This window comes from Gavia stellata, chromosome 11, assembly GCF_030936135.1.
Source record: "Gavia stellata isolate bGavSte3 chromosome 11, bGavSte3.hap2, whole genome shotgun sequence".
Classification (NCBI taxonomy): Eukaryota; Metazoa; Chordata; class Aves; order Gaviiformes; family Gaviidae; genus Gavia; species Gavia stellata.
Window position 1 is genome coordinate 395,433 of NC_082604.1, and position 23,538 is coordinate 418,970.

Here is a 23,538-nt window from a genome sequence, read left to right on the forward strand (position 1 = left end):
CGTCTGCTTGAGTTTGCTCTCGACCTGGCTGGCGTGAGCCCAGCCCGGGGATCGGACAGTCCTTCTGGAAGCCTGGAGAGGAGGTGACCTTCCTGGCAACACCTTCTTCCCTAGATCTCATCCTCGTCCCTGCTCCTGCGTTTCCAGAGATGTATGTTTGCAGGTCATCGTGAGCCCAGATAGGCTCGTGCACCCTCGGTGTAACCGCACAGGCAGGAGATGTTTGGTTGGGGTCGTTAATAAGGGGTGAGGCCCTTTGACAGCAGCCTGGGAACCACTGACGTGCTGTGAGAGTTGCTGCTGGCTCTGCTGAGAGCGCAGGCACTTCACTGATCTTCCACAGCGGCTGGTAAAAGAGCTTTTATTTCTTCGGTCTGGCTCTTGCTAGCAGAGGGTAAACACCGTTAGCAGAAGAGCTGTGCTCCTGCTGAGCGCAGGGCAGTCTGTGCTGTGGGAATGCATCCCTACAGGCCCTCTGAAGGACACAGTGCATCCTGGTGTAGGAGACTTGAGCTTTTGGGTAGAAGAGAGCTAGAAGGCGATGTTGTCTGATGCTTTCTTCTCTTTGAGAACCTGCCTTCTCTTCTCAGCGTGTCTATCGTCTGAGCCATCCCTCCACCAAACCCTCTTTGGTTTGCATTCCCTCCCTCTTCTCTCATGCCCTGCAGGGTTACATTGGACCTGGCAAGGAGCAAGTGCTGAAAGTCTACTACCTGCCAGGAGTGCCGGGAGTCTTTTGCAGGACTTTCCAGGTCCAAGTGGGTCACCTGGAGCCGAAAGCGATCTCCCTCAAAGGAGAGGGGATCTTTCCCAGGACCTACTTGGACCTGCCCAGGAACACCAAAGGTGAGCACTGCCTGTCTGCTCCCCAGGTAGGTCCCTGGCTTTTTCCCCCATGTCATATCATATGGCCATAGGGCAGCTCCCACCCATCTCCACCAGGCCTGGAGGTTTCAGGGCTGTCAGACCAACACTCAACCCTCTGGTTGCTTCCTGAGTGTCTAGCAGATGAGCCCATGTGGGCTTTGCCCCGGGAACCATCCTGCAGAGCTTGCCAGTGTATCTGTTGGTGGCCTGCAAAGATGATGCCTAGACAGAAAAGCTTGGGAAAGCTGTAATGCAGGCTGGCAGGGATTTTGTCAGGGTTGGCTTTGCATCGCATTGCAGGGGATGAGATGCTCCTCTGTGGGGAGGAAGATGGGTGGGAGTGAACATCAGGATTCAGAGAGGAGTAGCAGCATAGATTGCTCGAGGGGTTTGTTTCTGGGAGAGGCCAGCATCGGGGGAGTGGGACTTCCCAGCTTAAGTGGGCATGGTGCTGTGCCCACACTTCTATTTGTGGATGTTTTCTTCCTTCAGGAACCAAACAGTATGAGAAGATCCTCAGAGGCAAGAGCAAAGATGGACTAAGACAGCCAGAGGGATGAGGCAGTGGTTCTGGGGGAGGCTGCGGCTGTGGAGCCACCCACGGACAACTCGGGCACTGTGGTGAGAACGGCTGCTGCCCCGTTTGTCATGTGCCACCCTCCTGCCGTGTCACTTGGGCCCCTTGCACCCTGCAGCAGGCTTCCCGGGGCCCTGCTGGCACTTGGGACCTCCCTGCCCGCATCTGGCCATGATCACGCATCAGCTCAGCGTTGCCCCGGGGGCTGCCCACCTCTGGCAGTTGTCCCTCCTGTAGATGCACCAGCTCCCGGACTACCCCAGGGAGAGATCCTGAAGACCATGCTCATGTGATTGAATTTATGGTACTCTGTGAATGGAGATGCAGGTCATCGCTGGGGTGTTTGTGACTCACACGCCAAGCCCTGACAGGTTTACAGAGCTTCATAGCAGCAGCCTGACTGCGCCCTGGGACCGTGCTGTCAGTGTTCGTCTCCAAGAGGCACCAGCTTTGTTGTGGTTCCGTTTTGGAGAGAGCTTTTGTCCAAGCTGCTTTGGCAGTGGCTGGGGGTAGGCAAATACTTGGAGTGCTGAAAGGTTCCCAGCTTGTCTGTCTGTTTGTCTGGCCAGATCAGCTTTTATAACAGTGACCGGACAGGCAAAGATGCTGGAGTTCATTTCCCCCCAGATAAGGTCCTGTCTAAGAGAGCAGGAGGTGTCACAGAGACTGAGCAGGGAGACAGGAGGACCCCATCACCCCTCTCAACAAAGCAGGGTGGGATCCTCTTTCATAGACAAGCCTCTCCCTTGGGAAGGGCCTTTGCTAACCAGCCACTGTCTTTGCTTTCCTCAGTTCGACACCCAGCTGCAGATGCAGACGGAGCAGGTGCTGATAGAGGAACACGCCCTGGAGCAGCAGAAAGCTCTCGCCTCCGGTCCCTCTGAGGACACTGCCTTTGACCAGCGTGCTCGTCGGAGGCTTCTCAAGTTAGTGGGGACTCCCGTACCCTATCTCCTGGCACCCCGAGGGTAACACCCGGCGGCACACCCCTGCTCCTGAGAGCTCCTTGTGCCTGCAGAGCTGGGAATAGCTGGGGACTCAGCTCCCCACCGATGATGGGTTCTGTTCTTGGAGCTGAGGGGGTCCAGTGCCAACCATCAAGCCCATCCAAACAGCACAGACAGCATCCCTGCTGACCAGCTCCGAAAGAGGCAGCTCAAAGCTGGCATCTTTGTTCCAACTAACAGATCCCACTAAGCAAAAAGAGCCGGGAACGGCACAGGTTGACAAAGCCTTGACAAGCCCTACATCAGGTGGCTTGGGTGCTGGTGAGACTGCAGGGCTTACCTAAGTAACTTGTCCTTCCTTTTCTCCTTCATGAGGAGGGACGGGCACTGTAGGCTCCAGTTCAGGAGGAAGAGGCTCTGCAAAACAGATTGTTTAGGTGTTTTCCTGAGTGGGATTACTCTGGCAAAGGACCTTCCCATGAATCTTGTAGGTGTTGATTACTGCATTTACCGGTGCTCCTCTGGGGACAGATCTGGTTGCAGAGCAGTACAAATGAATTTTTTGTTAAGGTCCCACTGGTAGCAGAAAAAGCCTTGGACCTACACTCCCCGTGACTTACCAGAGACTTATTACCAGGTGGTAAGGCTCAGGTTTCACTGGCTAGAGTTGAGTTTTTACAGCAGTAAATACAGAAATACCCACTTTATTTGCATCTTCCATCCACTTGGAAACATAGCCAGGCTGTGGTTTAAGGGCTCTCCTTACTCCTCCTTTCAGAGCTGAGCTGCCCGAGTATGTCCTGGACTTTGGCTATGTCATTCTCAGGAACATCCACACACACATCGTGAAGATCACCAACACCGGGCAGTTCCCTGTGTCCTTTCACACTGACGGACGTGTCCTGTGTGACACAGGTAACCAGTGCTGGGGAGACTTCACGTGGGCTTGAAGGAGCTGTCTCTGACAGATTAGCTTAAGCCGCTGGACATGGGGAGTTTTTCTGAGTGCTTATTTCTATAGCTTTGTCCTCCTTAGTACCCCCTGCTTGGTGCTTTGGAGCCTGAGTTGTCCTGGCCAGCAGTGCTCAGAGACCTGGCCTGCCTGTGGCTGCCCTAACACGTGATTGCAGGGGCTGGATGTGCTGATCACTGTGGTCACCTCTGAGCATCTTCTGCTCTTGGCTACCGTGAGCATCATCTGAGTTTTTGTGCACGCAGTGGGTTTGCGTTGCAAACAGATGGCCCCTTGGTGGTTTGGAAGTGCTTTGGTTTAGAGTTCATAATGTCACAGCACTTCTGTTCAGCCTTTATTGAGCAAACAGCCTGTGAGGTCCTCTGGTGTATTAAAATAGGCTTGCGAAACAGGCCTTGAGGTAAGGCTGCAGTGCCATCAAACGGTGACTCGCTGTGCCTGAGGGCTGGTCAGGTGTCTCTAAGTTGTTTTCCAGGGAGCACCACAGCCTGTGGGAATCGTAGTTGGAAGTTCTCCTTTGGAGAGGTCTGCACATCCTTCCCTGGGTTGCCTGATAAAGGAATTACCGGTGCTCGTCAGCTATTATGTTTCCTTTTGACCATGCGAACCTTGGATTCTGGCTGTGAAAAGCCTTTCTCCTTGAGCGGTGGCAAGGGAGAAAGAGTGGCAGGCTTCTCCAGAGAGGCAAAGAGCTGCCCTCTTCTTCACAGACCTGCCAGCCAGGACACCTGTATGGCCTTAACGTGCTTGTGACACATTTCCTGTCGCTTGAGTGTCTCAGCTGCTTTATTTTCATCTGTTCAAGGTTTCAGCGTAGACCTGGACCGTGTGAAGCACCTGCCCTGCTGCAAGACCAAGACATTTGAAGTGTGCTTCGACCCACCAAGTGCCAATCTGCCACTGGGAGCCGTGGACGTGCTCCTGCCCATCAAGGTACCTCACGGTCCCTTGCCTCCCTGTGCCCACACCACCTTTTGGGGCAGGCAGCAGGTTGGGGACAGCAGTAGATGTCACTTGGGCTCTCAGCTGGATGTTCTGTCCTTCACTAGGCAGCAAGAGGCCCCACGTTTCACGTCCACCTCCGTGCCAACGTGACTGTGCCGTCCCTCTGCCTCTCCAGGGACAGACTGGAGTTCTCCACTGTCCAGTGTGTGCAGTGCCAGGAAGAAACCGCCCAGCTCCACAATCAGCTCCAGGTCCCCTGTAAATGGTTCATCACCATGAATGAGCCTGTTAAGAAGGTAAAGCACAGACAATGTGTAGCGCCTAACTTCTTGGTTGGGTTTTCTTTGCCTCTCTTGCCTTTTCTGCCCCTGTGGCTGCCTGAGCACTTGGGCTACAGCTCGTGTGAGGAGGCTTTAGAGAGTACAGAGCAAATCTGGTTCGCCTGGACCTGTTCACTAGCTGATGCTTCACTTCTCTGCCGTCTTCCCCCATTCCTCCTCCAAGGACAGTGCCTCCCCATCTGCCTGCCCTGCTTATATGTCTTCCCTCCAGTTCTAGAGCAGTGGTGGCCACGGCTGGTCTGGATGCGGATGCTCTCAGCACCGTGACAGTATCTCAGAGCACTGCAGGACCCGAGGGTCTGTCCTCGCAGACCAAGGAGACCTCCCACAATTGTTTTTTGTGCTCAGGTGGACAAACCTTTGCCAGTGAGGGTGCATCAGAAGCTGCTGCAGGAGTTGAAGGCCAAGCCCTGTGTTTTCAAGGTGCTGCCTTCGGCTGGAGCCCTGGCCCCAGGACAGCGCTGCAACGTGCGAGTCAGGCTTTCACCCCCAGAAGAGGTGAGATCAGCAGGTGTCACCCCCAGGAGGTGTGGCAGGGCAGTGTGGTAACAAGAGCCCGGCACAGGGAGGAGGAGATGAGGTCTGCCTGCACATGGAGCTTTCTGCAAGCCCCGTACCCACGGTGCCTCAGTTTCCCCTGCAGCACACTCTTCTGAGAGGGGCTTTGAAATGCCAATGGGGAGCTGGCACAGAGAGCATCAGGGCACTGCGGTGTGGCTCCCTCTCGGCGCATGGGGGGAAATCTGCCTGTTTCCCCTCGTTTTCCCCCTTGCATGGGCGTGTTTGCAGGCTGCAATGCCCTGGTGCAGAGCGGCTGGCACGCTCGCAGGGGATAACTAAACCTGGAAGGGCCGATCTAGGCTAATCCTGCTGCTGGTACCAGCAGACAAAAGAGCCACCAGACCCCTTCCTGGGCACGGCAGGACAGCCACCTGTAGTGGTATGCTGCCAGCAGTCCCTGTGGCTCTGGCCCAGCCTGCCTGCACGTTCCCAGGCAGTTTGGGAGTCAGCATAAAAGATGGAGCATTCCCAAAGGCAGTCTGTGTGTAGCCACCATGACTTCGAAACTGGCAGTGGGTAACAGTATGGACACGAGTGCTTCCACACCTAGGAAGCGTCCCAGGGATGTTTGAATTGCTAGTAGAGCTGTAACCATCTTGTCTGGCTTTAGAGCCAAGCATTGAGCAGAGAGGAAGACCCTTATCTCTAGCCAGTGAGAGCTCATCTGCCTCCTTCATGTAGGTGATGTTTGCCTGATGCATGAGTTCCAGGACTGTGTCTGGGCAACATCATAACCCTGAAGAAGGAGGTGAAGCAGCCCCTGAGTGCTGTGGGAGCTGAGTCCACCCACGAGGACCTTTCTTATGAGCATTGTGCTTCCTCATGACTAGTGGAAACGTGGTAGTCTGTTTTAGATCCATCTGATCCCCAAATATGCAGTTCCACTTCACAGCAGGATTCATCCCAATTACTCAGAGCCAGCATGCAGGTGCCGTAGCCCCTGCTATAAGTTACTATCTGTTTTCCATTCACCTTACAGGTACTGGTAACATCCCTGACCTTGGGGCAAGGGTTAACTTTGAGGCCCTGTCACCTGGGACTTCATGGAGGAGCTCTCTGCACTTCTCTCTTTTCAGAAGTCCTACAGAAGCGAGCTGAAGATTAACATTTGCCAGAGCAGCCAGCCCCTCCAGCTGCAGGTCTCGGGGCAGGGGCTGGAGCCACAGCTGGAGTTGAGCCCCGCAGTGCTTGAGCTGGGAGCGGTGCTGCCGTACAGCCGTGGGGCGGAGGGGACGGTGGTGGTGAAGAACCCATGCGAGTTCCCCATCGAGTTTTACTCGCTGGAGTTCGACCAGCAGTACCTTGCTGAGGAGCAGGTGAGAGGGAAGGTCTGGTCTGCACGTGCATGCTCCCGTAGCTCCACAGGGCTCCAGCGTTCCCAGGCTTGTGCCGGGGAGATGGAGGCAGTCCCCAGGGCAAAGCCTGGTGGCATTTCAGGGTTAGCCAGCTGGGCTGACAGGCTGTGGAGGGGCTTGGATAGTCCATGTTGTTGGGAGGAAGGAATGAGGGAGAAGACAGGTTGGCTGGGGAGTCTGTTCATGGGATGCAGGTCAAGAAACACATCCCATCTATGGTTTCTCTTCCCTACGCACACAGATCCTGCGGATGCTCAAGGACTAAAATTGCCACAACACCTTCTTGCTGCCTCCGCATGCCCCGGGTGAGAAGCTGCCCCCAGAGGTGCTGGAGTACTATCAGGACCAGAAAAGACTGCAGGATGAGCAGGCAAAGCACAAGACTGGGGAACCAGCAGGCCAGGACAACGGTGAGGGTTTGGCATTGGCTGTCCTGAGTGTGGACACAGCAGGGAGTCCAGCCCACCTCCCCTGAGCTCTCCATGACCTTGTTCTCCATGGAAAGCCCATGCTTTTAGCAGCCACCTGTTGCCCAGCTTGGTGGAGGAATTCCCGGGTGAAAGTCTGTGGCTTGGAATGCGCATCCTCTGCCAGCCCTGAGTGCAGTCTAAGCAAGCTCATATCTGCCTAGCATGGACTGGGGAAATAATCAGGTTATCCCCTTGTGTCCCTCATCCACAAGGAGTAGGACTGGATGAGTTCTTCAGCCGGTAGACCCAGGTCTAATATCACTAGCTCTTTTGTGTTTGCTCCTTCCCGGCAACAAAAGCACAAGCTCAAAATTCTCCTGAGGGCAGAGACAGCCTGGGCAGGCTTCCCTGGGCAGGGAAACTCTGCCTTGGGAGTTTGCTTTTTGGGAAAATTTTCTGTCTTTTGCATGTGGCCATGCAAAGTGGCGAATGGCAAAGAGCAGATTGCTTGGCCATGTTCACCCTCTTCTTCCCTCCCCATGTCCTTCCTCCTCAGCAAACTTTGAAGATATCCAGTCTGTGTCAGATCAAGGAGGAAAGCACTCTGCTGGGATTGTTCACACCATCTCATCCCATAACTCAGTCATTCCCTCCTCCATTTTCGAGGAAAGCCAGTCCAGCAAGGTGGACTCTAAAGTTGAATGTGGAGAGGAGGAGGAGGAAGGCGCTGAAGAAAGACGTGGGACAGGTAATAACGCAAAGCCCTTCACCTATTTTATGTCTGTTGTGGCAACAGGAGGAGGACTTCAGTGTCATCTCCATCACTTCACTGCAGCCTGGTGCCATCTTCGCTCCTGTGGGCCCTGAATCCACTCTTGCATATGAAGTCTGTAGGATCCTGAGAAGCGTCTGGGGCAGGGACAAGGGAGAGGCAGGGACAAGGGAGAGGCAGGGACAAGGGAGGGGCAGGGACAAGGGAGAGGCCAGGGAGGTTTTGCCCAGCTGGCTGGGCTAGCATCCCTTTTTCTCCCAGCAATTCCCAGTCTCTTGCTCACCATTCCTCGCTGGCTTCGATATCCTATAACAGCCGCGAGCTCCATAGCCCCCCCAGCAATGCTGTGCCATGGGCATCTCGATGCATTTGTATCTTGTCTGCTGGTTGCAGAGCAGTCCAGTTGTTCCTCCTTATCTGCCTTCTGTTGGATACACTTGTAACACCAAGCTGCCCCCCAAGGACCTCACCTCTCAGACTTGTGACATAGAGAAACCATTAAAATATGGTTTCATACGCATGGCTAGGGCTACTCCAAGTTGCATTCAGTTGCAAGGCTAGCACGACCATTGAGCAACCGGTGCTGAGTGTCTTCTTGTCTCTACAGGAGGGACAGCAAGACCCTGGTGCTGCAAAACAGCGCCCCACTGCCCGTGGCCTGGCGGGTCAGTGGGCTGGAAAACCTCGGCGAGGACTTCTCCACGTCACAAGATGAGGGCATCGTTGCTCCCCGCACAGAGTTTGGCGTGCATCTCTATTTCAAGGCCACAAAGGCTCTGAGCATTAAAAAGATCATCCGACTGGAGGTGAGGAGGACTGTGCCCTCCCTGGCAGAGCAGGGCAGAGTGATCGCTGTGCTTTTACGGATGGAGACTGTGCTTGAAGGGTACCCTGCCAAAAGGGCAAAAGGATGAGCCTTCCGGAGATTCCTTTCTACCTGCATTGCTGAGGGCCAGGCCCTTAGCAGCAAGGGACTCTCACTGAAGGATAACGTTTTGGAAACTAGGTGACTCCTAGGGTGCTCTTGTAGCTGAGCTTCATGGGGCAAGTATGCTGTGGAGTCCGGAAGAGATGTACTGCTGTACAGCACCTCAGGAAGAGGTGCTGCCTCTGTGTGGCTTACGTCTGGGTTACAAGGCTTCATCCTGAGCCCGTACAACACCAACTTTGCTGCTGTGCATGGTTGAATGCTGTCGTTTGGTTGTCCAGACTTGGGTGTGCTCCCTGCAGCCATCCTGGAGTCCATCTGGGGCTTTTAACATAGAGCAACAAACTCTCAGCCTGGGATTTTGTTCCCCATGGTTTAGGGGCTGTGTTTCAGTGAGGGTGCTGGGTGGTTGAAGAGGAGAGGGTTGGTCGTCAATGCTCTGGGACACCTCACACTTCTTGTGGTTGCTCTAACATCGCCTTGCTTCCCAGGGTGCTTTAGCAGCAACACTGCTGCTAGAGGAGTGCCGAGGTGGGCTGACAGGGTTTCTTACTGCGTCAGAGTCTCACTGGGTCAGCCCATGAAATGAACAGATTAGGAAAGCTTAGGAGTCCACAAATGCTTGTCAAGCAGGGGAGGCCATGGTGGAAGCAGCCGGAAGAGGCAAGGCCTCCTCGTATATTGTCTAGCAAAAGAATTGAGGAGAATGGTCTAAGCAGTGTTTGTTTCGTGCCATCTCAGGTTTCAGGTGCAGAAAACATGCTGGGGATCGTTCAGATTGAAAATATCCAAATCCTTGCGGAGGTGTATGATGTTGCTCTGAGCATCAGCATGTCTAAAGGTGAGTGGATGCCCCCGAAGCCAAGTAGTCCGGGTGCATGGCATTGCCTTGGCAGGTGGGCAACCAAAGCACTTGGGACGGGATGGGGTACCATGCAAGCGTGGCACGGATACGTAACACACGTATCCTGCAAGCTGCGTGGAGTGAAGCACTGTCAGGGCACAGAGAGAGCCTTGAGTCTCCCACCTCCAAGCTTTGAAGTGTGCAACTTCATGTGCAGATGGATTTGGGGGCTTTGAAACAACAGTGATGTGAACAAGCAGTTGGCAACTTCTGAAGGCTCGGCATGGCACATAGAGTGGTTGGATCTGTGCTTGGAAGCAAGGAGATGGAAAGCGAGCTCCTTAGCTGCTAAACCCTACAGATATTCTCTGAGTAAGGGAAGGGGCAGCAAAGTAGCTAGAGAAAACTTCCCAGAAGGGAAACTTGCCGAGAAGGGTTTTGTGCCACCTGAGAACTCCAAATCTGTATCTTGTCACCTGGTGTAGTCTGCAGCAGCTCACAAATACTCACCATTTCTTACCTCTCTCTGCAGGTTTTCTGCAGGTGCAGGTGGCAGCGTGGATTTTGGGATGCTTAAGGTCCTGGATGATGCAAAGCAAGTGCTGACTCTGAAGAACCAAGGGAAGTACGAGATTGCGTGCAGGTGGGTCCAGCTGCGGGGTCCATGAGTGCATGGTGCCACCACCTGCCCAGGCCTGCATTCTCCTTCTGTCCATGGTTAGAACCTGTTCCCATGCTGGCTACCTCATGGTGCAAGTAAATACAAAACCTGGGCTCTCTAATCTCAAATACTTTAATAGAGCATCCAGCCACGCACCAGCAGTTCTTCACAGCTCAGCAGGAACCAGAAGGAGAGACCCTGAAATGTAAGCCCCTCACTGCTGAGATTCATTGCCGCCTTTGAGGGTCAGCTCATTTCTCTTTATGAGACTCTTGAAAGGAGGGAATGAAGAACTTTGGTGTCAGCTTACAGCAGTGCTGATTGTCTGCTGTCTGTGTCAAGATCTGGGATTCCCCGAGCAGAGCTGTACCCTTTACCTTGTATTACTTTTTATGGTCCTATGCAAAGTCCCGGCTGTGCTGGTGGCACCGGTATTTTTAACTGCAGAGGTCTGTTCCTTCCCTTTCACCCCAGTTTCAAGCTGGAAACCGTGGATACCGACATAGGCGACTTGGCATCCCACTTCACTCTCCAGCCGCAGAAGGGCATGCTGACTGCCTCCGGGCACCCCGTGCAGGTCCAGCTGCTCTTCCACCCCAAGATGGAAATGAACATTGAGGACAAACCCATCCTGCAGTGCCAGGTGAGCTGCCTGGGCCAGGCGGTGTTAGCACACCGTGTCTTGGGAGTGTAAGCAGGACCTGTGTCTTCGGGAAGGAAGGCTTTAGTTGGGGAATCCTCTCTCATCCATATGCAATAAAGTCTTTCAGAAACCATTTGTGATGCTTCCTAAGCAGAGCTGAAGCTCTGGCTCTGGAGGAGGCATTTAACCAGGGAGGGTGAGCTGATGGGGACAGAGATGGGGTGGCATCAGGGGACAGAGATAGAGGCTGTCCTCTGCTGCATTTACCAACCCCTCCTCCGGTTGCAGGTGATTGAGCCCAGCATCTGTGAAGGAGGCGAGACCATTGCCATCATCCCAGTAAGGGTGACAGCAAAAGCCGTGTTCAGCAAGTCCAGCACTTACCCTGCCTCGCTCATCAACTTCAGTGCCATGATGAACGGCAAGAGGAAAACCTGCACCTTCTATGGCAAGCCGAGTCCTAAAGCCCTGGGTTAAAGGACAAGTTCTGTTTTGGTTTTGTGATCCCCTGCAGAGAAATAAAGGCGAGCTTAACACCAAGTGACCGGGAGAGTCAATAGAAATCCTTTATTAGTTGCAGACAAAAGTGATAGAATATCCCTAACTCCCTGTATAGTTATATAATTCTCAAACAAGGGGTAAAAGGAAAAAGAAGGAAGAGTCAGCATAAAGAAGGAAGAGTAAGTGTGAAGAAGGAAGAGTAAGGTGAGTGCTCCCTCAGCAAGTTTGCACACCACACCAAGTTGGGCAGGAGGGTCGGAAGGCTCTGCAGAGGGATCTGGACAGGCTGGATCGATGGGCTGAGGCCAATTGTATGAGGTTCAACAAGGCCAAGTGCCGGGTCCTGCACTTGGGTCACAACAACCCCATGCAACGCTCCAGGCTTGGGGACGAGTGGCTGGAAAGCTCCCCCGCAGAAGAGGACCCCTGGGTGTTGATTGACAGCCGGCTGAATGTGAGCCGGCAGCGTGCCCAGGTGGCCAAGAAGGCATCCTGGCCTGTATCAGAAATGGTGTGGCCAGCGGGAGTGGGGAGGTGATTGTGCCCCTGTACTTGGCGCTGGTGAGGCCGCACCTCGAATGCTGTGTTCAGTTTTGGGCCCCTCACTCCAAGAAGGACCTTGAGGTGCTGGAGCGTGTCCAGAGAAGGGCGACGGAGCTGGTGAGGGGTCTGGAGCACAAGTCTTGTGAGGAGCGGCTGAGGGAGCTGGGGTTGTTCAGTCTGGAGAAGAGGAGGCTGAGGGGAGACCTCATCACTCTCTCCAACTACCTGAAAGGGGGTTGTGGTGAGGTGGGTGTTGGTCTCTTCTCCCAAGTGACTAGTGACAGGACAAGAGGAAATGGCCTCAAGTTGCACCAGGGGAGGTTTAGGCTGGATATTAGGAAAAACTTCTATACTGAGAAAGTGGTGAGACACTGGAATAAGCTGCCCAGGGAGGTGGTGGAGTCACCATTGCTGGAAGCGTTCAAGGAACTTGTGGACGTAGCACTGCGAGACATGGTTTACTGGTGGTGGTGTTAGTTGATGGTTGGACTTGATGATCTTACAGGTCTTTTCCAACCTTAGTGATTCTGTGATACGGGATAAACATGTTTTCCAACATTAAAGAAATTACCATCCCTGGGGTATAACAGTCAGGTATCTCAACTCGGTGTGTCGCCCACCCGGGCCGTGCTGTGGGGTTATTACTGTGTTCTGTGTGTGTTCTGTGGTGGTGGGATGTGAAACTAAATACTCTAGAGGGGCACAAAGAGGGGATTCCAACACCACACTTCAATCCCGCACGTTGTTCCAATGTTAAATATGAATAAAACTTTCCATCGGAACATCCCCAAGCCAATTCCAGAGGAGCCGTGTATACAGCTGCCTTGCAATTATAATGGTCAGCAAACCTTACGACAGTTATTTGCGGCTCTGTCTCTGGGGGGTTCCCTTTATAGGACAATGCGTATGTGGCATGCCGCCTGAGGGAATGTAGGAGGTATTGGTGGTGTTACAAGGTGAATCTTGATTTTGCCACCCTTTTGATGCATATCCCCAACAGGTGCACGTATCTCTGATCAGGGTCCTGAGCCTACTAATCAACCATGTTTCAGGAGGATCTCCAGGTCCAGTGTCACATGTCATCACCTTGGTACAGTTAAAAAGAGGACTGGGTGGCCCCCAATGGGTGGTTTGAATTGAGGGTCTTGGGGCGGTTGCGTTGTAGTAGATCCAGACCAGGCCCAGATCAGATTAGTTCCGTCTTTTGGAGACCTTTATGTTCTCTTGGGGAGTTGGATGCGGCAACTTGGTTCCCACTTTGTGGTATAGTTGGCTTCAAAGGGATCAGGCTTCCGGAGAGGATGGAGCATCGGATCCCACAGATAAGGTCTACATGGATACTGACAATTACTGTTTTCAAAATTAATATTACCGCTAGACAAATTGCCACATCGTAACAAAGGGTTTGATCCTTCTATTGGAGACAGGTCCGTTACATTAAACAAAGGCCTGGTAACATTACAGCGCAGATTCATTAACGTGGCATTCCTAGACAAATGAGGAGGCTCCTTCCATGTTTCACAGATGTCACCTCCCATCAGTGGCTTACCCTTCCATCGTACCTGGCTATCAGGGTTTACAGTTGTCCACTTCTTTGCCAAAAATGTAAGAGAGGTGGCATTAGTCGTGTTCAAAATAAACCTCAAATTCACCGGCATCATGAAAAATCTCAGCCCCTCTTCAGCTGCTCGGGGTAAAGTAATATATCCTCCTTGATCCGGTTGCCCCCCATATTCTCATAAAGCCCTTTATCATTTCCCAGGCAAGGTTTGGGGCCTCATCTCCCCATCCGCTTGTGGCAGTAAGGGAGAGGAAAAGGATCCCCCAAACCAACGTTCGTGGTGCCAGTAGACACATTCCGCAAAGATCAGCGAGCCAGCAGCTATGGTTTGTGCAGTTACTAGCCTGTTGATCTACGCCGGCTGCAAATGCTCACAATCACTGTTCATTATAGGCTTGACTGTAGGTCTTCTCTAACCACCTGTGATATTTCCTCCTAAAAGAGAACAGAAAACCCAGAAACCCCAGTCCAACGAGGACCGGTTTTAAAAGGAAGGGATAATGCACCGAGTGTCAATTTTATGCTCCCCTCTATGGGCATCGGTGGCTGTGCAGGCATACAGGTTAAGGGGAGCTTCCCAAACCAGGGCCCCTTAAATCAATCAAGTCCCTATGCGGTGGGTTGGAGAGGGCGTTTGGCTCCGGCCTTTCTCAGGATAGGAGGGAGCCATTGGCTTTCCTGGAGTCCTTTCCATGTCCTGATGAATGCCTCCAGGTTAGGTGTGGGCAATTTGTCCATGACCTCCCTCGGAATCCCTTTTGCAATGCCTTCGGCCCACAGAGCGTATCTCCTACGATCCCGACCGAGTGTTCGGCATCCTTCTTTGATGGGTTTGGGAACAGGGGCCTGTGGCATGCTGCTGTTTCCGTTCCCCTTGTCCCGCTATCCTTCGGAGGTTTCCCTGAGCCTTAGTCCCTCCTGTGTTCATAAACCCCATTCTCTGTCCATAATTGAGTGACTCCTGGGCACCTCCTCGGACAACATTATAGTATCCCCATCCATAAGCGAGACTCTCCACACATATTCTGTCTCTGTTTCTCCTGATTCTCTTGAGTATTTCTCCTGAATTTTTGCTATATCGGTGGGGGAATAAGGAACGGTGTGGGTTGTTATTTCCGGTTCCTCATCAGCCTCATGTTGCGTTAAAAGGAATGTGGTTTCAAAATTTGTCTGTCAGAGTCCCGGGACTTTCACTGATTCGTTTATCAGAGCCCCAGAGAAAGGACTTGCACTGAGCAGGTGCACAAAAATCGAAATCAGTTATTTTATTGAAAGCGACAGAACCAGATTTGAGATTGCTGTTGATAAAGTCACTAACTGCAATAGTGCTACTAATTAAGGTTAATCTTGCTAGCAAACTTGACAGTAATACACGAACCCGGGGATAACTGTCACCCGGAGGGTGAGAGGCGCAGCGCGTACCCAGAGAGGCGTCCCTGCCTGGGGTGGGGGAAGAGAACGCAGCCCGTCAACTGCTCCGTCAGGTGTCGAGGTTCTTCTCTCCCACTTTAACAATCATTTTCTCTGTCTTTCATCCCCAAAAACTACGAGGTCCCCCCCATATGTGACATGTAGCATGATTTGGGTGGAGAGACGAGTGCTATAGTCATACATGTTTAGCATGATCTCTGTAGTCTTCATTAGCATATGCAGGGTGTGAGTTGGAATATGCATTTCACCGGTAATGAGGCAAAGGTCAGTGATGGGACACGAAGCCTTTGGAAGAAACAAAGACCCATTCAGGTTCCTGTTATCTCGCTGTCTTTGCCCACCACAAGCAGAGCTGTCCTGCCTCCACGGGGCCCCCTCCTTATCTGCAGGCGAGTCTCCACTCCCCCGGGTCGCACAAGAGATGCCAAGAGATGCCAAGGTCAGTCTTAATGGTTCTTTGTGCACAGGAATCCCACCTCCTTATCCAAATTCCACACCCCGACATTTATTTCTGTCTTTATAAGGGGCCTCAGGGCCGCCTCCTGGTCATCTCTAAGGTGCTTTTCTCTTGCACGGTCTAAATCGCCGAAGAGGTAGCGCATGTCCGACTCCCTGTCTTCCCCTATGATGCCGTAAAACCCCTGGTTAAAGAATGAAACGACAAATTACATGAAAGATTAAAATGAAATTCAATGAAAAGAAAGGAAATGAAAGAAGGAGATGAAAAATGAAAGAAAATGGAAAATGAAAAGAGAGAGTGAAAGAAAAAATGAAAGAAACCAAATGAATGAAAGAAATGAAAAATTAAATGAAGGAATGACATGGCATGAAATGAAATGAAACTTAAGAATGAAATAGTGACATGAGAAAATGAACTACTAACAAAAAGAAATAATGAAAAGAATAATAAAATAAGGAAGCAATGAAATAAAGACATACTGTAAAGATATAATGAAATAATTAAATAACTCAATTAAATAATGCTATAAAGAAATAAAATATTTTCATTTCAATTCATTCTTTCATTTCATTTAATTCCATTTCATTTCATTTCATTTCATTTCATTTCATTTCATATTGTCATTTCATGATTCCACTTTATGATTTCATCTCATTTCATAATTTCATTTCATAACATCATTTCATTTAATTTCAATGTTTAATTTAACTTAATTTAATTACATTTCATTTAAATTCATTTAATTTCTAGTAATTTCACATTTCATTTTCATTCTTTCATTTATTTTAATGTCTTTTTATTTAATTTCATTCTTTCATTACCTTCTTTCCTTTCATTTCATTTAATTTAATTTCATTTCATTTCATCCTTAATTTAATTTAATACAATTTCATTTGATTTTTTCATGTAATCTTTAGTCATTTTTCAATTTCATTCCTTCAAGTTTTTAATTATTTCATTTCAGTATTTCATTTCATTACATTACAATACATTTAATTACATTTAATTTTATTCAATTTCATTCCTACATTCTTTCACTTCATTCTTCAATATCATTCTTTCATTTAATTTCATTTTGTTTTGTTTTAATTTAATTTAGTTTAATTTCAGTTCAGTTCAGTGCATTATTTCATTATTTCCTTTCAGTGCCTATTTCCATTTCATTTCAGTGCATGATTTCATTTCAGTGCATGATTTCATTTCATGAATTCATTCTTTCATTTCATTCTATCATTCTTTCATTTCTGTTTTTCATTTACTACACTTATTACTTTCTTTTGCTTTTTAATTTTATTTCATTGCCTTTCATTCCTTAATTTAATTTAATTTCATTGCATTTGATTTCATTTCATTCTTCCATTCAATTTCATTTAAAATTTAATTTTATTTCATTGAATGTCATTTTATTTCATTGCATTCTTTAATTTCATCTTTCATTTAATTTTTCATTTTTCATTTAATTTCATTTTGTTCTCTCATGTCATTTTTCAAGGCATTCTTTCATTTTATTCTCTTTCATTCTTTCATTTATTTTCATGCCTTTTATTTAAATTCATTCTTTCCTTTAATTTCCCTCTTTCATTTCATTTCCTTTTTTAATAATTTCATTTCATTTCATTAAATTCGGTTACATTACATTACATTTCATTACATTTAAACTAATTCCTTCATTTTTCACTTCATTCTTTGATATCATTCTTTAACTTAATTTCATTTAGTTTTGTTTCACTTAATATGATTTAGTTTAATTTCTTTTTTCTTTCAAGTTCATTATTTCATTTAATTTCATTATTTCATACTTTCACTTCATTCTTTTAATTTCATTCATATTATTCTTCAGTTTAATCCTGTCATTACTTTCTTTCTTTTCCTTTTTTATTTTTCAATTAATTTCCTATAATTTTTCCATTGCATTGCATTGCATTGCATTGTATTTCATTCTTTCAACCCATTCTTCGGTTATTTCATTATTTAATTTAATTTAATTTCATTTCATTTCATTTCATTTCATTTCATATAATACAGTCTTTTCATTCTTTCTTTGCATGTAATTTTTCATTTCATTCTCTTATTCCTTTATTGTTTCATTATTTCGTTTCATTTTTACATCTCATTCTTTCATTTAAATTCCTTCATTTAATTTTTCTTACATTTCATTTTTTCATTTCATTTCCTTTCATTTCACTTACTCATTTCATGATAGTCATTTAAATTCATTTTATAATTTTCTTCCATTCTCTCATGCCATTTAATTATTTCAATCTTTAAATAGATTCTCTCATTTCATTTAATTTTATTTTATTTCATTTCATGCCTTCATTTCATGTCAGTCTTTCAATTTCATTTCATTCTTACATTTCATTGCAATTTATTTAATTTCATTGTCATTAATTTCATTTAATTTTCTTTCATTTCATTTCATTATTTTATTGCATTTCACTCTTTTGTTTGATTTCCATTAATTGCTTCATTTCATTTCATTCTTACATTTCATTTCATCATTTAATTTCATTGCTTTTTTTAGTTTCATTCTTTCAATTGTTTTTATTCTTCCATTTAATTTCAATCTTTGATTTGTTTAGTCTTCTGTTTAATGTCAATATTTTTAAAAAATTCCTTCATTTCTTCATCTGATTTCATTCTTTTTTCTCATTTCATTTCATTCCATGTAATTTTATTTTATTTTATTTTATTTTATTTTATATTTTATTTTTTATTTTATTCTTTCATTTCATTTTATTTCATTAACTCATTTTTTCATTTCAGTTCATGATTTCCTTTTTTTAATGAATTCATTATTTCATTTAGTTTCGTTTGATGATTTTATTTAATTTCTTTTCATTCTTTCAATTAATTTGTTTGGTTTTTTTTTTCATTATTTCATATCATTTAATTGCATTGCATTTCATTCCTTCATTTATTATTGGACTTAATTATTTCATTCTTACTTTTCTTTCTTTCATTTCATTTCATTTCATTTCATTTTTTATTTCCCTTGATTCGTTTACTGCATGATAGTTCATTATTTTATGTAATTCTTTAATTTCACTTTCTTTTTAAATCTTATTAATGTTATTTATTCTGTCATTTAAATTTCTTTCATTTCTGTTCGTTCTTTCATTTCATTTTAGTTCACTTAATCTTACTGCATTATTTCCTTTCAGTTCATTATTTCATTTCATTTCACCATTTCATCTCATTGTTTCATTGAATTTCATTGCATTATTTCCTTTAATTTCCTTTAATTTCAGTTCAGTTCAGTTCATTCCATTTCATCCTTTCACTTCTTTTCATTATTTCATTCGATTTCTTTTCATTATTTAATAACTTCATTTTTCATTTCATTTAATTTTGTTTCATTTTATTTCATTTGATTTCATACTTTAATTCTTACATTTCATGTCATGATTTCATTTAATTTCATTCTTTCATTACATTCTTTCCTTTTAGCCTTCCACTTAATACACTTATCACTTTCCTTTCAGATTTTCCTTTTATTCATTGCCTTTCATTTTAAAAAATAATTTAATTTCATGTCATGTAATTTCATTTCATTCTTTCATTTGAGTTTTCATTTCCTCCTTTAATTTAATTTAATTTAATTTAATTTAATTTAATTTAATTTAATTTAATTTAATTTCACCCTTCATTTAAGGTAATATCATTTAGTTTATTTTTTCCATTCAATTTCATTTCCATTCGCCTTTTCATTTCATTTCATTCAGTGCATTTAATGCAATGAGATGAAATCATGAAGTGAAATCATGAAATGACAATATGAAATGAAATTAAATAAGGCAAAATGAAACGAAATGAAAGAATGAATTGAAAAAAATTATTTCCTTTCGTTGTATCATTATTTCATTTAATTATTTCATTATTTCATTATATCATTATATGATGTCATTATTTCATGGTTTCATTATTGTATTATTCTATTTAATTATTTTGTTTTGTCAGTCGTTCATTCTTTTGTTTTGCCAGTAGTTCATTTTTTCATGTCACTAATACATTCTTAGGTTCCATTTCATTTCATTTCATTACATTATTTCACTTCATGTCTGTCTTTCATTTAATTTTATTTCATTTCATTTTATGTCACTCTTTCATGTAATTTTTTATTTCATTCTCTTAATTTCATTCTTTCATTTCATTTAATGTCTTTTTATTTTATTTCATTGGTAATACTGAAGTGATAAAGTAAAAAAAAAATGAAGGAATGAAAGAATGAAAATAATGCCATGAAAAAATGAAAATAAAAAAAATACTGACATGAAACAATGAAAAAATGAAACAATGAACCAATGAAAAAATGAAATGAAAGTGTGAATTGAAGAATGAAATGAAATCACAAAATGAAACGAAATTAAATTAAAGGATAAAATGAATGAGTGAAAAGAAATTAAATTAAACAATAACATGAAATAATGAAATGAAGACATGAAATGAAAATATGAAATTAAATCATGAAATTAAAATATGAAATGAAAAGAAATGAAATTAAGTGAAATCAAAAGAAATTAGACAAAGCAAAATGAAAGAATGAAATGAAATAACATTAAATTAAACAAAATTATATATTTAATTGAAATTAAATGAAATTCTTAAATGAAATGACATGAAATTAATTTAAGAAATGAAAGAATTAAATGAAAAAATGAAATAATAAAATGAAATTTAAAATGAGATAATGCAATGAAATGGAGACATGAAAAATGAAACAATTAAATGAGATGAAAGATTGAAATGTAAAATGAAATTAAATGAAAGAATGGAATGAAGTGACATAAAACAATATCAAAGAATTACAAGAATTTAAACGGAAAAATGCAATGAAAGGAACGAATTAAATTAAACATTAAATTAAAGAATGAAATGAAATGAAAGAATGAAAAGAAATGACATGAAATCACATGAAATGAAAAAATGAAATGAAATGAAATGAAATGATGAAATGAGCTGAAATCATGAAGTGAAAACATTACGTGAAATCCTGAAATGGCAAAATGGAATGGAATGGAATGAAGTTAATTGAATTAAATTAAATTAAAAGAAAGAATTCATTATAATGAAATTAAAGTATTGTATTTCATTGTATCATGATTTCATTTCATTATTTCATTATAGCGTTACATCGTTACATTATGTCATTATTCCATTGTTTCATTATTTTATTATTCTATTTCACCATTTGGTTTTGTCAGTCATTCATTCTTTCGTTTTGTCATTAGTGCATTTTTGTGTGTCACTATTTTGTCCTTTCATTTTGTTTCATTTAACTGAATGTCATCTCATTTCATTTCATTTAATCCATTTTTAATTTCATTCTTCCATGTAATTTCATTATTTCATTTATTTTCTTCCATTTTGTTCTTTTGTTTCATTCTTTCATGTTGTTTTTAATTTCCTTCCTTTCATTTTCCAACTCCTCCTTTCATCTCAGTCCATTCTTTTATTTCCTTCTTTAATTTAATTCAATTTAAATTTATTTTATTTCCTTTTTTATGTTATTTTTCATTTCATTCTTTCATTTGATTTTGTTGCTTCATTTCATGTGTTTTTGATTCATTTCATGAAATGATGAAATGAAGACATAAAAAAATGAAAGAAAGAATGAAGAAATGAAAAGAAAAAATGATATGAACAAATTAAAGAGTGAAAAGGAGTAATGATATGAAATATTGACAGAATGAAAGAATGAAATAATGCAAAAATGAAACAAAAGTATGAATGGAAGAATGAAATGAAATGACAAAATGAAACAATGAAAGAATGAAAAGAAAAACATTGCATTTAAGGATGAAACAAAACTAACAAAAAATCAAATAAAAGAATGAAATGAAATGAAATGAAATGACATAAAATTATGAAATTAAATGAAATCATGACACGAAATCATGAAATGAAAATATGAAAAGAAATGAAATGGCAAAATGAAATGAAATTTTCTTACATTTAATTATATTTCTTCATTTCATTTTTCAATTTTACATATATTTTCTCTTTCATTTATTTTCATTCTTTCATTTAATTTTTTTAGTCATTTCCTTTTTTCATTATTTCACTATTATATTTCCTTTCATTCCTTCATTTAATGAGTTCACTTTTTTCATTTCATTTCATTCTTAAATTTCATTTCTCTCTTTAATTTAAATTTGTCATTCTTTCATTTCATTTATTCATTTGATTCATTCTTTCACCTTATTTTTCATTTTCTCATTTCATTATTCCAATTTATTCTTTCATTTCATTTCATTTCATTATTTAATTTAATCTCATTTAATTTCATTTACTCATTTCATCTTCTTTTCTATTCTTTTCTTTTTCTTCACATTTTTTCCTCTTATTTTATGATATTTTATTATATTTTACTATGTTGTTTTATTATAATTTTTTATTTTACTGTATGTATTTTATATTAATTATTTTTCTTTTATTTCAGTTTAGTTTAGGTTTTTTTTCCTTTACTTTGTTTGGGTTTACTTTGCTTTGTTTTATTTTATGACATGTTATTTTATGGTTTGTTATTTTAAGGCTTATTATGTGGTTTTATGTGATTTTATGTTGTTTTTCTGAATCCCTTGCAGAGCCAATGCTCACTAGCGCTAACACAGTGCGCGTGTGTAGCCAGGAGCAGGCAGATGCATTCTTCAGTGTAGCTTGAAAAAACCAGCCCTTGCTGTCTGGCAAAGGAATGCCACAGAGCCACGGAAAGTCGCAGCAGGAATACAGGCCAAGCAGTCCCTGGTTCCTGAAGAGCGACAACTTGAACTATGAGCATCGGTCCCGACCACACACTAAAGGACAAGCAGAAGAAGAGGTGTGTGGTACCGTGGGGTATTTTCCAAAGTATGACACGTATCGATGACAAGCACACTTTCTGCCTTCCCAAACCTGCTCCGCTGCGCTTCTTGGCCAGTGACGCATGACAAGCGCTCTCGGGCCCGCTTGTCCTGCACGCCGGGACAGCTGAAAAGTGGCAGCTCCAGATGGTGCAGCGAGCCTGGAGCCCTTCCAAGCGCAGGCAAGAGCCCCTGGGGAAATGGAGCCCAGGGAAGAGCAGAGCTCGCTCCCGCTCCAAAGTGTCCCTGGGCAAGAGAGCTCGAGCAAGCCAGGGCAGGAGTGGCGCCTCGGAGGTGCAAGAGCAGCAGGCAAGAAGCGAGGCGAAAGGGCCCGGAGGAGCTCTGCCAAGGGGCTGTGCTCAATGCTACAGAGGAGGAGAAGCAAGCCCTGGGGGCCACCCTGGGGGCCCGCCCTGGGAGTCTAGAGAGATTCCTCCCCCCGGATGCGGGGCACGAGGGCCACCTTCGTGGAGCAGGAGCAGCAGGCACCTAGCCACAATGGCCAAAGGAACCCTGGCAGGTGGCTGGGCTCCGCGCTGCAGAGGAAGGCAAAAAACCCCCGGGAACACTCGCTAGCCCACCGTGGGGGAAAAAAAGCCTTCCTCCCCCCAGCTGCAGGGCACGAGAGGCCGTCTTCGTGGTGCATGAGCAGCAGGCAGTGACCCAGCCAAAAGGGACCTGAGGAGCCCTGACAAGCGGCCATGCTCAGTGCTGCAGAGGAAGGCAAAAAACCCCCGGGGACCGGTGCCAATCTGCCCCGGGGGAAAATTCCTTCCTGACCCCAGCGCTGGCGATCGGCTAGTCCCTGAGCATGTGAGCAAGACCTGCCTCCTCCTCCCACAGGCTGCTCACGCCTCCCAGGAGATGCCCCAGCCCTATTCTCCCTTAACCTGGAGCCACCTCAGGGGCTTCCCAGAGTGGCCAAAGGCCCCCGGCCTGATCGACCCTGGGGGCAAAATCCTTCCCGTGCCTGGCAGGGCACCAGTGGGTGCTCCAAAGCACTGGGACCCCTGGCAACATCTCTGCATCCCATTTCTTACGGCTGCTGCCACTGGCTCCGCAGAGGATGAGGACAGCGAGCTCTGCAGTGCTCCTCCAGAAGGCATTCCCTTGGTCTTGCCACCGCTTATCCAGCTGAAGAGGCCTGAGAGCCTTGGGCACCTCCAGGCCTCGGTGCTTCTTCTCGTCTCCTGAGCAGCTGCTGTCTGATCCCTGAAGGCTGAGGCAGGATTTTCATCCATCAGATGGGCTGTGAAGGGGGCCCTGTCGGGAGCTGGCCTGGCAGTGGGGAACCTCCAGCAGCCTCGTCCCACCTCCTCCACTCTTCCTCCCTCAGCCCCCTCTCCAAGTAATTCCACCGTCTCCTCATGGGCTTC

General features: G+C 45.0%; 1 pseudogene; it reads left to right on the forward strand.

The window, feature by feature from the left end:
- LOC132317721 (hydrocephalus-inducing protein homolog) overlaps nt 1-11,352 on the forward strand; it is a 71,379-nt pseudogene extending 60,027 nt beyond the window's left edge.
- The last annotated feature ends 12,186 nt before the right edge of the window (nt 11,353-23,538 follow it).